Source organism: Myodes glareolus, chromosome X, assembly GCF_982192425.1.
Source record: "Myodes glareolus chromosome X, mMyoGla1.1, whole genome shotgun sequence".
In the NCBI taxonomy this organism is placed as follows: Eukaryota; Metazoa; Chordata; class Mammalia; order Rodentia; family Cricetidae; genus Myodes; species Myodes glareolus.
The window spans coordinates 77,599,575-77,616,866 of NC_142053.1; the positions used below are offsets into that span (position 1 = coordinate 77,599,575).

The window sequence follows — 17,292 nt, forward strand, 5'->3', positions numbered from 1 at the left end:
GCCTTAAGAAGAGAAGAAAATATAACTTTTGTTATAATGACCACAAAAATTCCCAATTATAACTAATGTTATAACACTCCAGCAGTGGCAGAAGTTCCAAGAAAACCAGTGCTAGTGAAAAGGTCCTTACCACTCTCTTCCCAGGGTATGACTTTGTTCTCTTCTAGCTTCATTGGGTTCTCAAGCAAGGTAAGATGACCATCCTCTATGTTTATTCTGTAAGCAATCTAATCACCCACCAATACATTCCTTTTCTGGTTAGGTGAGTGAGCACTACTTTATGTTGCTGCAAACAAGAACCAAGCCTAACACAGAAGCAATAAATAGCAGGTGACCATTACAAACAAGGATGTAGGTCTACTTTCATGCAAGGAAAATGTTCAGGATATATTAAATGAAAAAAAGCAAATTTCACTCTGTTAAAAGTTCTCTTAAGCAACCTCTAGCAGTTTAGTGGATGGTCTGGTTTCCATCATTGTAATGTCCAGGCTCCCATAGTATGCTTAGCTTCTAGAGGCTGTCACTTGAATGCACAGTCCCCACTCTATCACAACTGTCAGCAAGCTAACAATCAGTTGTGCTTGACCTTCAAGCTTTTTGTGTCCATTGATCTCATAATTGTGCAATTTAATTAAATATTATGTAAACTGCTAAAATAAGAATATAAAAGATTTTTCCCTATGAAAATAAAGGTGAATGCTTTAGAATCAGTTCATAAAGGTGAAGAGTAAAGTTACTGCCTAAATATCTATATAAAGATAAACTTTACAATCAGAAATAAGTCTGACATCTTTAATTTGCTTCCTTTTAATATAGCAGTTCTCAACCTGTGGTTTTTGACCCCTTGGGCAAACCTCTATCTCCAAAAATATTTATATTTTGATTCATAACAGTAGCAAAATTACAGTTATGAAACAGCAATGAAAAAATGTTATGGTTGGGGTCACCATAACATGATGAACTGTATTGAAGAGTCACGACATTAGGAAGGTTGTCAACCACTGTTTTAATACAAACTAGAAACTGGCAATCTGGAATGAAACAATCAGTATGGTTTATGCAAGAAAGAAAAAGATGGGTGCTGCAGAGATGGCTCAGAGTTGTTGTCAGTGTTTTCTGTCCTGCCCGGTTCCCGCAGTTGTTAAGTCCCAAAGAAATCACACAAAGGTCTACATTAATCATAAACTGATTGGTCCATTAGCTCAAGCTTCTTATTAACTCTTACAACTTATATTAATTCTTATCTGTGTTAGCCACATGGCTCAGTACCTTTTTCAGTGGCGAGTCCCATCTTGCTTCTTCGGTGTCTGGACAGGACTGCAGAGGGAGCTTCCCTCTTCCCAGAATTCTCCTGTTCTCATTGACCTGCCTCTACTTCCTGTCTGGTTGTCCCACCTATACTTCCTGCCTGGCTACTGGCCAATCAGCGTTTATTTAAAACATAACTGACAAAATACAGACAACTGCCCTGCACCAGAGAGTGGTTAAGAACACTGGTTGCTCTTCCAGAGGATCCACGGTCAGTTCCAGCATCTACATGGTGGCTCATAAACTTCAATAGCTCCTGACCTAAGAGATCTGATGCCCTCTTTTGGCTTGCTTAGACACCAGGCACAAACATGGTGCACAGACATATATGCAGGAAAAACACATAAAATAAAATAAATAAATAAAATTAAAATAACTAAAATATTTTAAAAGATAAATGAAATTTCTAAAGGACCCATATACAAAGAAGGGAACTCGGACCTACATATAAATATCGTTAAATAAATGAATGAATGTTTTAGGTTTTTAAAAAATGACTAGGCTTAGCTAGGCATTTTGGCACATGCCTATAATTCCTACACTTGGAAGGTGAAGGAAGAAAGATCAAGAATCCAAGGTTAATCAGAGCTATACAGCATGCTCCAAACCAGTCTCGATTACATTATATTTCAAAAGAAGAAAATCTTAGTGCTAGAGAGACAGCTCAGCAGTTAAAAGCATTTACTACTGCTCTTGCAGAGGACCCTGGTTCAGTTCTCAGCACCCACATGATTACTCAAAACCATCTGTAACTCTAGTTCCAGGGCATCTGATGTCTTCTTCTCAATCTCCAAGGGCTCCTGCACATACATGGTGCACAAAATGTCATACAGATTCACACATAAATACATAAATACAAATAAGCAACTTTTCATTTTGTTCTTCTCATCATAGAATTTCACTTCATTTTTATTCTATAAAGTCATTAACTGAGATAGCCTCCTATAAATAATAACAATCAGTATGTTATACTACTGATTTTCAAGTTGTAGTCATTCAGAATACTCAAAAGTAAAATGATTTTCCTCACATAAAGGTTTCAATGATATCTGATCTTTCTCTAAAAATATTTATAAGTTGTAGTAAAAATTCTATTTCCCATGCCGGGCAGTGGTAGGACAGGCCTTTAATCCCAGTACTCAGGAGGCAGAGACAGGTGGATCTCTGAGTTTGAGGTCAGTCTGGTCTACAGAATGAGCTCCAGGACAGGCTCCAAAGCTACACAGAAAAACCCTGTCTCGAAAAAAAACAAAAAACAAAAAACAAAAAAAGTAGTTTCTTTTTAGAACTGAAAACACACACACACACACACACACACACACACACACGTACTTCATGCACACGCATACCACTCCACTGTATATACACACCACATTATCCATTTCTGAGAAAGTCAGTACCACTGAAGTCCTCATCAAATTATTTAAGGTGTGACCTTTTTTGCTCTGTTTTATCTTCATTGGGTTATTGCTCATTTTCTAGATCTGGCTGACGATCCTTCCTGCTGGCTCTATAAGCAATCTAATAGCCTACCAATAAATTCTGGTGAGTCAAAACAAATTGGGTTGGATGAGTCAAAACCTTTGTGCTCCTCCCACCTTTAAACTATTGTGAATAATGCTGTAATGGATAGTTGCATATAAATATCTGCTCAAGTTTGTTTTTCATCTGTCTGGTATATGTCCAGATGAGAACTGGTGACTCTTATGGTAACTGTGTTTAGTTTTTAAGGATCTACCATACTGTTTTCCACCATGACTGGGCCATATAACACGTTACCAAAAATGCACAGGGGTTCTGGCATCTCCATATCCTCATCCATGCTTATTATATCCTGGATGCCACGTAACATGCTTTGGTTTTACATTTCAGAAATGTCAAAGAAAAATGAATAATCAAAACTAAAGTATGACCAGGCATGTTAGTGCATGCCTTTAATCCTAACACTCTAGAACTCTGAGTTCAAAGCTAGTCTAGCCTAGTTTACACAGTGAGTTCCAGGCCAGCCACGTCTATACAGAGAAAACCTGTGTTAAGAAAATAACTAAAATATGAATAAAACACAAAAGAATATTTGACTATCAGTCATTTCCTTGCTCATATAACATAAATATAAGCATTACTTCATTTATAATGTAGTTTATAATTTTTCTTGATAATTTTTGGCTTATTTGAAATATGGACTTGGGCTCACCTAGAACTTGTTACATAGTCCCAAAATAGCCTTAAATTTGTAATCCTCCTGCCTCAGCCTCCATAAAGCTGGAATTATAGGTGTGTACCACCACAAACACCTTATTATAGTTTAAACATGAAATATAATAATAGTAGCCTTGAACTCTAGTTCATAAATGATCAGTTTAATGCATTAGTCCAATAATTTGGAATGAGGTCAAGAGGATCAGGATAAAAAGACAAGCCAATGGCCATTAGTGACTGGCTCCAGCTTTGTACTTACTTTCAGAGGATATAAGAAACAGAAATGTTGTGAATATTCTTTCTACTAGTTCTTCAAATGTCTAGCTTGCATTTAGATTTAAAAACATTTCTCTAAAATTTCTTCTAAAAGAAACACAAAGTAGTAAATACAATATTGTGCTTTCAGCACTAGGAAATAATAGTGAAGTAATAATGAAGCCATATTGACTGAGTACAGCAAAGCGAACAGACTAGTTAAGATGATATGGACAATATCTAGAATCTACAATTAACCTAGCACCTTAGCAACCTGCTCTCTGCTACAAGCAGCAATGCACAAAGCTAAACCCATTACAATAACAGCAGGTTTATTAACAGAAACTAAAATCCAGGAACAGCTCAGAAAGAAAAGCAGATTAGCATACTTAGCAGAAGTATCCTAATGAAAGAGAACTAAAAAGCTTTCATGATTGGCTAGGTGTGGTAGCACACGCCTTTAATCCCAGCACTAGAGGCAGAAGTTATAGGACAGTATGCTCTATGTAGAGAGCTCCAGGACAGCCAGGGCTACATAATAAAACAAGTTCCAGGACTACCGGACTACACAGAGAAACACTGTCTGGAGAAGCAGCTTCATGATAAACAAGGCTGCTCTTCCAGAGGACTTGGGTTCAATTCCCAGCACCCACATCTGACACCCTCACATAAACACACATACAGACAAAACACAAATACACACAAAAATAACAAATAAAATAGTTTTTTAAAAAAGGCTGAAATGATACTCCAAACAAATCGAGTTCCAACAACTATACTAAATCTGTCAAGGAAGACCTCAAACCAAAATTAGTAAGAAATAAATTAAATTTAAAAAGTCATATTATCAAGGAGACAATTTACCAAAAAGAGGTAATGATTCTAAAGATATCCACATCAAATACTGGCACATCCAATTTCATACAAACAAACACTACTAGATAAAAATGCACAGATTGACTACAACCCAGTAAAGTGTGTGACTTCAATGCCCTGCTTCCACCAACAGACAAGAATAGATTTTTTAAAAACCTGCTGTAATACCATCATGTAACAGGATAATACAGAGGAATCATAATTTCAAGGTTAATGTTGGTTGCATATTTAGATTTTTTAATGGACTATGTAAACAAACTATAAACTAAAACAATGACGTTGACTTAATCACTGTTCCACTGCTATGCAGAGACACCATGACCAAGGCAACTCTATAAAAGAAAGCATTTAACTGAGGACTTGCTTACACTTTCAGAGGGTCAATCCATTATCATCATGGCAAAAAGCATGGTGGCAAGCATGATGCTGGAACAGTAACTGAGAGCTACATCCCAACCTGCAAGCAGAGAGAGAAAGAGACAAAGGGACATAGAGAGACTGGGCCTGGCAGGCACATTTGAAACCCCAAAGCACACCATTAATGATACACTCCCTCCAGCAAGGTCACATTTCCTAATCCTTTTCAAAAAGCGCCACTCACTAATGACTAAGCATTCAAATATATGAGCCCATGGGAGCCATTCTTATTCAAACTACCGTACACATTATGTTTCTTTGCTTATTGCATTGGCAAGAAATTAAAAGAACACTAATGTTAGGGTATAGAAAAATATTTTACCATACTGTTAACCAAGTCTAAATCACTATGGCCTTTTTGACAAGGTAATTTTATAAGACAAAGACAGGATATGTACATGACTCAGCAACTTTACTGAAAAGAATCTAACATACAAAACTACTTCCATAGATGTATAAAAGCAATAGGGACAAGCGCATTTAAGATAGTTAAAACTTGGAAAGTAGTTAGGCATGGTAGCCCACACTTGTAATTCCGGGCATGAAGATCACAACTTCAACCCACCCTGGACTATATAGGGAGATCCTGTCTCAGAAGAGAAGAGATGAATGAGCTGCAGGCTCTTTGAATGTTGATCATTAAACACGCACATGTGCACACTCACACACACACACACAGAGGCAGAGAAAGCCATGTGTGGTGGTACACACATTTAATCCCAGCACTTGGGAGACAGAGACAGGCAGATCTTTGTGAGTTTGAGGCCAGCCTGGTCTACAGAGTAAGTTCCAAGACAGCCAGGGCAGAAACACAGAGAAACCCTGTCTTAAAAAAAAAAAGCCAACAACAAGAAAAGCAGTTCTCTAAACAGCCGGCTCAAGGGCAGCCTAAGCTACATGAAACCTTGTTTCAAGGAAACCAAAGAGGGATGGGGAGATGGTTCAGTCAGTAAAGTGCTTACCACACAAGCATGAATGTCTGAGTCTGATGCCCAGCACCTACATTAAAAAGTCACACCCAACAGCAGCGTGTATCTGTAATTCAGTGCTAAGGAGACAGAAACAAAGGACTGTGGGACTCACTGGCAAGCTAGCATACTTTGGGGAGCTCCAGAGCAATCCTGTCAAAAAAAAAATAAAATAAAAAGAAGAACTGAAGATAACAGCCTACATCAAGTCTGGTCTCTTTGTGCACATAGGGATACATGCACACACATAATAGGAAAAAGAAAGAGGGGAGAGGACTAACCCGGTTAGGGCTGGAGATGACTCAGCAATTTAAAGGGGTACACACTGCATTTTCAGAGGACCCAAGTTCAGTTCACAACAGCCATCAGGAGGCTCACAGTCCAGAGGATCTGATGTCCTTTTCTCACCTCTATGGGTACCTGTACTCACATGCATACCCACACAGAGACAAGTATATATAATTAAAAATCAAGTAAATCTTTTAAAAAGAGAGAGAGAGGGCTAATAAAAAAAGAATTCTATTAGTGCTAGACTAAACAGTGCTGAGCACTAAAATAATGAACAGAAAGTTACTTAATAATCTTTAAATGTATAACATTTTTAGAAGCAGGGTCTCATGTAGCCCAAGCAGACTACAAATGACCTACATACCTGAGAACATCCTGATCTTCCTTTCTCTATCTTCATAGTGCTGCGATTACAAAGTCCTCTACCAACTCCAGTTTCTGTGCTGCCACGGAGTCAACCTAGGGCCTAATACATCAACCTAGGCAAGCACACTACCAACTGAGCTACATTCCCCACCCCTATGTAAGGTTCTTTAACCTTAAATTTCTAACAGAAGAACAAAAGAAAATTTGAAAAACTGTTTTCTTCAATTATAGGAAAATTTAAAACAAGAAGATGCAACAAAAATTACAATTAGTTTTCAAAGCCAATGAAAATCCAGTTGTAATGAGAAACAAGAAGCCAGATTATTAGATATCTGATTGAGAATCTTACAGATCAGAAGAACACACCTCATATCCTACTTTGACTTTGACAAAGAAACCTGTAACTAAGAATTAAATCATCTCCCAAACAAGAAATGCATGCAGTCTATAAAATGGAAAACAAAGCATAAAGAAGTTATATGAGGGCTAGAAAGATGACTTGGTGGTTAAGAGCACTGGCTGCTCTTCCAGAGGACCTGGGTTCAATTCCCAGCAACCACACGGCAGCTCACGGCTGTCTGATTCAGAGGATCTGACATCTTCACACCAATGCACATAAAATAAAGTTAAATAAATTATTTTCAAAAAAGGTCTGCACCCCAGTGCCCAGTTTGTTTTTAAAAAGATATATGAAACCCTGCACATTAGCAATCACGGAGGCTCATATGTTAAATGAAGATATGAATTAGAATATGATGGTTTGGAGTTGGAAGAGTATTCTTTTTAATAAACAAAATAAACATAGCTATATTCTCATCCTCATTATAAAGATATTTTACATGTAGCCCTACTTAGCATGTTTTATCATTCAAAAGAACTTAAATACAAGAAAAAGACAGAAAAGAATCCATTCCTAAAGTGTATTCTAAAGATATAAATAAATTTTAAAAATTCTTTTATATTTTTATTTACTTATTTTATGTGAATGGGCCTGTGAGCAAGCATGGTATGGCATAGGTGTGCCAAGTCAGTTCTGGGACAAAACTCAGGTCATCAGACTTGGCAACAAGTATCAAAGCAAAGGAGGAATAGAGATGTAGCTCAGTAGAGGAGTGCCTATCTAGTGAGGCCTCAGACTTCATCTCCAATACCACAAAACAAAACAACTTTGTCTCAAAAGAAGAAATCCTGACCTACCATTGTATAAAGTTCTTATGAAGGCTGGAAACACAGCTCAAAATTAGAGCACTGGGCTAGTATGTACAAGGCCCAGGGTTCAATCCCCAGTACTGGAAATAATTATGACATCATGGTAGTCCATTGTGTATGCCATACTTTATATTCCTTTTTGATTTATATTTAGGTTACTTTCAGCTCAGTCCTATTCCAAACATTGTCTCAAAGAATATCCTTGTGTATAGTCTTTATTTTAGATAAAATTTCTAGAAGTAGAACTGCTAGTACCTTGTAGTTGCTAGAACTACAGAGTACCTACAATACAAATGTTGATAAAGTGTCCAACTGACCTTAGAAAAAGTATACCAATTTATATTCCCACTAACATCTCATAAAAGTGGTTAGAGCCAGATGTGGTACATGCCTGGAATCCTAGCACTTGAGAGGTTGAAGGCAGAGGATTAGTGCAAATTAACTGCCAGTCTGAGCTACATAGCAACACCCTGTCTCAAAAACAGGAGGATGGAATTCAGGCAGTGAAGCATGCCCGTAATCCTAACACTGGGAGAGCAAGGAAGGAGGATCAAGTCTGGGAGTAGCTGCAGCAACATAAGATTCTGCCACAAAAACAGTGATTATTTACATACACACACACACACACAGAGAGAGAGAGAGAGAGAGAGAGAGAGAGAGAGAGAGAGAGAGAGAGAGAGAGAGAGAGAGGTTTTTGTTGTTTGTTGTTGAGACAAGGTCTTATTGTGTAAACCATGCTGGCCTTGAACTCACTGAGATTCACCTCCCTCTCTGCCCCTGGTACCGGGTTTAAAGCTGTGTGCCACTATGCCCAGCCCGAATTAGTACTTTTTAAAGCTTTTGCAGTTACTGCTATCAAACCATCCTCCAGAAAGAGGCATCACACCCGCTAGCAGTTTAGGAAGAGTACCTATTTTCTCACATTAGTATCAATGTTTTGGCCTGGTGATTCCCAGCACTTGGAAGTCAGGCTTCAGCAGGTCTCTGTGAGTTCAAGGACAGCCTGATCTACAAAGCGAGTTCCAGGTCTCTGTGAGTTAAAGGACAGCCTGATCTACAAAGCGAGTTCCAGGACACCTAGAGCTGTTACTCAAAGAAACCCTGTTTTAGGAGGAAAAAAAGAAGAAACCTAGTACTGTATCACGACTATTATGGACAAGGCAAAATATGTTTTTATTTAATTATTTTTAAGCTTTATCAGTCTGTTATATGAAAAATGTCTACCTAACGATCTTTCCCTCTGGTAATAAGACTTTCTGACAATTTGAATTTCTGCTATGAACTGCCTGTTTATTACCATTATGCACTTTTTGTTGTTTTGGAACTTGCTACATGACCAAGCTAGCCTGAAATTCAGAGCTCTCACTTGCTTCTGCCTTAAGTACTATAGTTAAAGGTGTGTGCCACCATGCCTGTCCTCCACCATGAACTTTTAGCCCCTTTTTAAAATTAGCATACAAAGCAATGGATTTCATTCTGGAATTTTTATACACACTTTGTTGTTGTTGAGCCTCCTCCCTCGTACCCCTCCCCCACCATCCCCCTTGCTCCCACTTTCACTGAGAGAAGTCTCTCCACTTTCATGTCACATGTATGCTGTTATCGCCTCTCTCTTTCCCTTAAGACCTTTTCCCCCTTCTCACGGCCCTTTTCTAGTTCCATGACTCATACTCACATACACCCCATGTATAGTACATCACATAAATACTTGAAATTAGAGACTGTATGAGGGCATATGTGGTGCATGTCTTTTGGAACCTACGTAACCTCACTGAATAATACAATGTCCAGATCCATCCATTTTGCTGCAAGTTTCATGATTTCAATTCTTTTTCTAACTGAATAGAATTCCATTGTGCATGTCCCATATTCATCTGTTGATGGACACCTAGGCTAATTCTGGTTTCTATCAGTGAAAGGTTCTCAAAAATTAAAAATAGAGCTACCATATGAGCCAGTTACAGCACTCTTGGGTAAATACCCAAAGGACTCTAAATCCTACCACAGATACTTGCTCATCCACGTCTACTGCTACACTGTTCTTTTTTAAATATTTATTTTTATTTCATTTGCACTGGTTTTTTGCCTGCAAGTATGTCTGTATGAAGGCATCAAGTCCTTTGGAACTGCAGTCCTTTGGAACTGGAGTTAAAGACAGTTGTGAGCTGCTATTTGGGTCCTGAGAATTGAACCTGGATCCTTTGGATGAGCAGTTAGTGCTCTTAACTACTGAGCCCTCTCTCCAGCCCCTGCTACACTGTTCTTATGAGTGTTTGCCTGATATAAATATGGAAAATGCCTTTGTCACATATATTCCTCATGCTCTGAACAGTTTGTTGTTTATCTTTTTACCTCTTTCTGGGTTCTTTTCTCTTGTGCAGCTTTTAACTTATATCATGACTCTGGTGTAACTAGAAAGGTTGTTCCTACCCTAAGCCTATACTAATAATTTGCTTATACTTTCTTCTAGTTCCTTTTGTACTTTACACTTAAATACTAAACTCATCTAGAATTTGATTTAGTCTAGGTACATAACATAGGTAACTTTTCCCATTTCACATCATTAATTGGCTATCCCAGTCATTTGCTAAGTGAGATAGGTTTTTTCTCCCTATCTGAAATGCTTTCAACTATTGCATATATGCTAAATTCTCATTTATAGTGAGGTCTATTTGGCTGTGTCTTTGCAGCTGGACAGATGGCTCAGTGATTAAGAACATATATTGGCCTTCCAGTACACCAGGGTTCAATTCCCAGCACCCACATCAAGTGGCTCTCAATGACCTGCAACTTTAGTTTCAGAATATCAGGCCCCCAAAAAACTAGGAACAAATGACAAAATGACTAGGGACAAATCTGTGGTACCTATTAGCAAATCAAAGTGCAGGCTGGCCTTCAGGCTCTCTCACCATCACAAATGCCTATTACAGAGCCCATGTTCCTAGTTCTTCTCAGCCTAACCTGATCTTCACCAGCTCTTGGCCTTCCCTTCCCCTAGATTCCCCTGCCATTTTGACCACATGCTCTCTTGGGCGTCTCTCCTGTCTGTCTTCCACTTTTCTCTTCCTCTCCTCTCATAGCTAAGTCAAGTATGCTGGTCATGTTCAGTTTACTTCTCTCCAGAGGCGGGAGGATCACTCTGAGTTCAAGGCCAGGTTGGTCTACAAGAGCTAGTTCCAGGACAGGCTCCAAAGCTACAGAGAAACCCTGTCTCAAAAAACCAAAAAATAAAAAAAAAAAGAATGTAAGAGTCAGAAGGGATGGAGAACACCAAGAAAACAAAACCCTCCAAGTCAACATGATCAAAGTTATTATGAGACAGAGACTGAAACAGCATGCACAGGGCCTGCTCGGGTGTGCACCAGAACATCTGTATATATATTATGGCTTCCAGTTTAGTGTGGGAATGAGTGGGTCTCTGATTCCTGTGCCCTCTCTTAGGCTCTTTTCCTTCTATTGGTTTGCCTTGTCCAACTCTATATGATAGCATTTGTTTTATCTTATATTTTATTTTTATTATATTTTAATTATTATCCTTTAGAAGTTATCTTGTTTTCTAATGAGAGACAAGAGGAAAAAAGGTTGTAAGACTAAGAAGGGGATAGGGGACAGGGAGTAAAGGAGGGAAACCAGGAAAAGGAGGGAAACCAGGAAAAGGAGGGAGGGGGACCACCAAAATTTCCCCATGTTACTCCTTTACTTTATAACCAATACCCTGAAACCCCAGCACCCAGTGTTTTCCTCCTTAGTTTTGCTTTTCTGGGATTGTCATATAAATAAAATTTTGTACAACATAGCCTTTTGAAGCCGGCTCCGCTCATTCAAGAAATTGTGGTGTGAGAGATCAATGACATAATTGCACAATCAACAGGTAGTTCCTTTTTTTTTTATCAAAGAGTAGCATACCATAACATGGAGTACAACAATCCGCTTATCTAGTTCCAGCTGAAAGAAGTGGCTTGTTTCCAATTTTGGTGACTACTGTTAAATAATGGTGCTATCAACATTTGTGTATTGGGTTGTTTTATTAAGTTTCTAAAGCAGGGGCTCAAAAGCATGGATAAGTGTGTTTACTATGAGCTACAGTCCCAGCAACCAAGTATAGCTTTTGGTGAACCTAAGCTGTCATTTCTCTTGGCAGATACCTAGAAGAAAGATTGGTGAGTCACATATACAGGTAAGTGCATAAGAAACTGCCGAAAGGTGTTCTGCTCAGTGGAAACAATTGCTTTTTCTCTCCCACCCACCAGCAATGAATGTTCTAGTAGTTCTGCATTGCTGCCAGTTTTGTTTCGCATTTTACACAATCTAATAATGTAGCTTGTGTTTTTTTAAAGGAACTTTATTCTTAGGATATTCTTAGGGCCATAATAAAACTGACCAGAGAATACAGAAATTTCCCATTTGCCTCCTATCATATATATAATCTCTCCCATTATCAACTACCATTACGGTTTTATTTTCCTTTTTAATCTATTTATTTTTATTTTATGCGCATTGGTGTTTTGCCATGGGTGTCAGGTTACTGGAACTGGAATTACAGACAGTTGTGAGCTGCCATGTGGGTGCCAGGAATTAAACCTGGGTTCTCTAGAAGAGCAGTCAGTGCTCTTAACCACTGAGCCATCTCTCCAGCCCCATTAGTTTCTTAATATCTAAGTTGCATATGTTTTTTAGAGACAGGGTTTATCTGTGTAACAGCTCTGGTGTTCTGAAACTTGCTTTGAAGACCAGCATGGCCTCAAACTCACAGAGATCCTCCTGCTTTTGCTTCTTGAGTGCTAGTATTAAAGACATGTGCCACCACTGTCTGGCAATCTGTTTATTTTTCTTTTGCATTTGATATTTTGTCTGCATGTATGCTTGTGCACCATGTGCATGCAGTGCCCAAAGATGCCCCAGAAGGAAGATGAATCCCCCAGAATTGGAATTACTGAGGGTTGTGAGCCGTGATGTGGATGCTGGGAATCAAACCTGGGTCCTCTAGAAGAGTAGGCAGTGCTCTTAACTTCTGAGCCATCTCTCTCCAGCCCCCCTTTATGCCTTTTAATTAGCAAGTTTTAAGTGATTTGCTATCACAAACAAGCAGAAGTGCTAATACAGCCATCTAAAATTTATTGAACTGTTAAGAACAAAATAAATTCTGCAATACCTCAAATGCATACTTGCTAAAGAGAACTCAAGGCAAATATGCCTGTAAGAGACTATTTTCAGTTGTGATTACACGGACAACATGCACATGATCCTATAAACAACTCCTCGCTTCCTGTAATTGGGTCACTTAACATGAAAGTAGGGAGGGAACTAATTGGAAAGAGGAAAGGGATCTGCAATAATGGGAAGGGGACAAAAAGGAATAATGGGAGAGGATCTAATCAAATGCATTATAATACAGTTATGAAACTGTCATAATGAAACCCTTATGTATAATAAATATATGCTAATAAACATAAAAGACAAAAAAGAATATACAGAACATGTATACAATGGAAGATTAAGTTTTATTTTTTTAAAAAAAAGAACTCACCATTTTCCATGCCATTCATGAGGTAGGAGGACTTGTCAAGTGAAATAAGACAAGCAGAGAAAATAAAATACGCCATAATCGAATCAACAAAACTGAATGTACACAGATAGACAGAGAAACAGTAGTTCCTAGGGGTGGGTGATGGGAATGCGGAAGTCGGGGATGCACAGTAACAAAGGCACAGGAAAGGCACAGCGTGAACAAGTCTAGAGTCGCTGGAAAACAGGAGGATCTAGCAGCACATCTGTCTTGAATGTGCATTTGCTTCACTATGGTAACCTTTTAGCAGTTCACATGTGTATTCCACAGGAAAACCCATTTTTTAAAAAAAGAAATCATAGAAGTAAGATATCCTGAGTAAATTGGGAGCATACCCTTGGGGGAAGGTTAAAGGGGAGGGAAGAGGCAGGTAGGGGAGAAGAGAAAAATGTAGAGCTCAATAAAAATCAATAAAAAAAGAAAAAAAAATCAATGCCAGGCACACCTTTCATCCCAGCACTTGATAGGCAGAGGCAGGACAACCTTTGTGTTCAAGGCTAGCCTGGTCTAAAAGTTCCAGGACAGTTAGAGAAACCCTGGGTGGGATGAATCAAGCCAAATTGTCACGGACAATAATGTTTAATATTTTGGATATTTCAAATGAATAGTCAGGGTGGAAAAGTCTAGTATGTGCATGGTGTCCAACCTCTAACACTTAAAACAGAATAAAGTACAAATTCATCATGATTTACAGGGAGAATGTTCTATCCAGAACGTACTCGTAAATTCCGTGGTTTGGCAGTTTGAAAGTGTTAGCTTGGCTTTAAACCTGGGTCAAATGGCTAAGATGCCTATTTAGTATAATCAAAGCGGAACTGGCCACTGGGTTCTCCCTGCACACCTCAGCCCCTACCTGTAACTGGACCCTCCTGGCTGGCATACCCCAACCCCTATCTCAAACTCTCGAGCACAGGGGGTTGGTTTGCTCTTCCCTATATAATCCAGACATTTTAGTTACCCACTCTCTTTGTATTTTGGGCCTCCTGGCTGCTGTACCTGGTTCCCTGCTCCACTTTCTCCCTATCATTCCCAGCCCCCGCCCCCATCCGCAGAAGGTCATGACCACTCTGGACTCTCCCAGACATCCCTGCCTCTACCTACGCTCTGCCTTTTATCTACAATAAACCTCCTACACCATACCTAGGCACAGTCATGTAGCTGTCATGTTCTTTCTTTTTCCTTTTGATTTCTTTATTTTCATTCAGAAAGTACCAGCATGAATTTTATCATCTCACAAAACTACTTCTACTTAAATCAGCTGACACCTTTCTTACACTAGCCTTGGTAAAGATGTGCCTGGTCTACAAGACAACCCCACCCCCCCAACTTGGAGAAGCAGTTTTCACAAGGTCATTTCCCGCCCGCCTGTAGTCAGTATGCTTTAAAGGACAAGTTGTCACCTTTTAAAAACCACCTTTTTGTTGTGCAGGTAATCCGATCCAGAGCCCTAGGGCCCAGCCCTAGGATGGACATTTTGAATTCTAAACCCTGTGGGGAATAAAAATACAACTAAATTTCAAATGTTGAATATCTGAAGTATTGGGGCTAGAGAGATGGTTAAGTGGTTAAGAGCACTGGCTGTTCTTCCAGAGGACCAGGTTTCAATTCCCTACATGGTAGCTCACAATTGTCTGTTCCAGGGACTCTGACACCCTCATACAAACATACGTGCAGGCAATATACACCAATGCGCATAAAATAAAAATAAATTATAAAAAATATTTGAAGTATTTGTTTTGATTTGAGACAGGGTCACATTCTGTAGTGCAGATAGGACTAAAAGTCACAATTCCCCCACCTCAGCCTTCATAGTGCTGGGACACTACGTAGGACATGTCCTACAAAGCCTGGATTGAAATAAATGTGTAAAGTACTTTTGTATTGTGACTTTTATTTCCATCTTTCACGAATACTATAATACATGTACATGCATATGTAGACAGAGACAAATATACACATATAGACAGGCTAAACTAACAACTTTCTATTAAAAACTAATTCTGTATAATGTTTTCTCATTGCTAGCACTTCACTTTGAAAGTGATGTGACATTATTGTCATACAGGTCTTCCATTTGTTTGATTAGAATTACCACAAGATATTTTATACTATTTGTGGCTATTGTGAAGGGTGCTATTTCCTTGATTTCTTCCTCAACCCATTTGTGGTTTGTATATAGGAGGATCAGTATCTTTCCGAGTTAATCTTCTATCCAGTCACTTACACAAAGAAATTCAGTCTCAAAAAAAAAACATCAAAAAAAACAAAAAGAACCGGGTGGTGGTGGCGCACGCCTTTAATCCCAGCACTCGGGAGGCAGAGGCAGGTGGATCTCTGTGAGTTCGAGGCCAGCCTGGTCTACAAGAGCTAGTTCCAGGACAGGCACCAAAAACTACAGAGAAACCCTGTCTCAAAAATCAAAAAAAAAAAAAGAAATTTAATTCAGACATATAGGCACAAAGAAAGATAAACCAATCCAAACAGAGAATGAGTAAGTATAGTAGTAGCCACCCTCCACACCCAAGAGTCATGATCTCAAAATCGCCAGTGGATGCCTGAAGGCACAGACCATAATGAACCCTAAGTATACCATGCTTTTTTTCATACAGATACAAATTTAATGGCTTTCCCATTAAATTAAGTAAACATTTATCATGCACTGTGAGGGAGATGGCTTCATGGTTAAGTGTACAGGCTGCTCTTCCAGAGGTGCTGAGTTCAATTACCAGCACCCACAAGGTGGCTCACAACCATCTATAACTGTAGTCTCATGAGATCCAATGCCCTCTTTCTGGTGTGCAGACAAAGCATCTATATACATAAAATACACAATTTATTCTTTAAAAACTAAATAAAATCTAACAGGAAAAGGAGCTGGGTTTTTGTCTTTACAGTTTCACAGACCAAAAAATAAAATCTCCTAATGTATTTCTAATGTTAAAAATTGTATTTATTTTTCTTTTTTGTTTGTTTGTTTATTTTATAAAAATTTCCACTTCCTCCCCTCCTCCCAATACCCTTCCACTCCCCCCACTCCCTCTCCTCCTCCCTCTCCAGTCCTAAGAGCAGTCAGGGTTCCCTGCCCTGTGGGAAGTCCAAGGTCCTCCCCCTCTCCCTCCAGGTCTAGGAAGGTGAGCATCCAAACAGACTAAGCTCACTCAAGGCCAGTCCATGCAGTAGAATCAAAACTCAGTGCCATTGTCCTTGACTTCTCAGTCAGCCCCCATGTCAGACACATTCAGAGAGTCCAGTTTGATCACATGCTCCATCACTCCCAGTCCAGCCGGCCTTGGTGAGTTCCCATTAGATCAGCCCCACTGTCTCAGTGGGTGGACGCACCCCTCGTGGTCCTGACTTCGTCGCTCATGTTCTCCCTCCTTCTGCGCCTCATTTGGACCTTTATTTTTCTTTATATGAGCATCAGATCCCCTAGAGCTGGGGTTACAGATGGTTGTAAGTTACTGTGGAGGTGCTGGGAATCAAACTCAGGTCCTTCAAAGGAACAGCCAGTACTCTGAACCACTGCGCACTCTTCTTCAGTCCCTCAATATAGCTTTCAACAAGCTCGTTATTTGTTTTTCCTTGACAAGCTGAGTTTTCACCTTTCCTATTAAAGGATGCACTTACAGCTTTCTCTCAGCACAAACACATTTGCCATTCTTGAACTTTCGGTTCATATTTATGTAAATAAGGACTGCTCGATGGTTCCCAGGTAAAGTGCTTATGGCACATGCCTGAACACCAGAGTTCAATGCCCCCAACCCACACAGAGGTGGAGGGCAGAATGTAAAGAGTGAGAGGTTCGGTCTCAAAAGACTAAAGATTCAAGCAATGGTTATA

The 17,292-nt window shown here is 39.3% G+C and overlaps 1 protein-coding gene across 2 annotated transcripts in view; it reads right to left on the reverse strand.

The window, feature by feature from the left end:
• Atp7a (ATPase copper transporting alpha) overlaps positions 1-17,292 on the reverse strand; it is a 110,713-nt gene that overhangs the window by 78,975 nt on the left and 14,446 nt on the right. The window contains exon 2 of one of the 2 annotated variants that reach the window (XM_048417819.3): positions 5,007-5,095. The exons of the other annotated variant lie outside the window; for it this stretch is intronic. The gene's annotated coding sequence lies outside the window, so the exon portion shown is untranslated. The remainder of the gene's footprint in view (positions 1-5,006; positions 5,096-17,292) is intronic. 2 annotated transcript variants of the gene reach the window in all.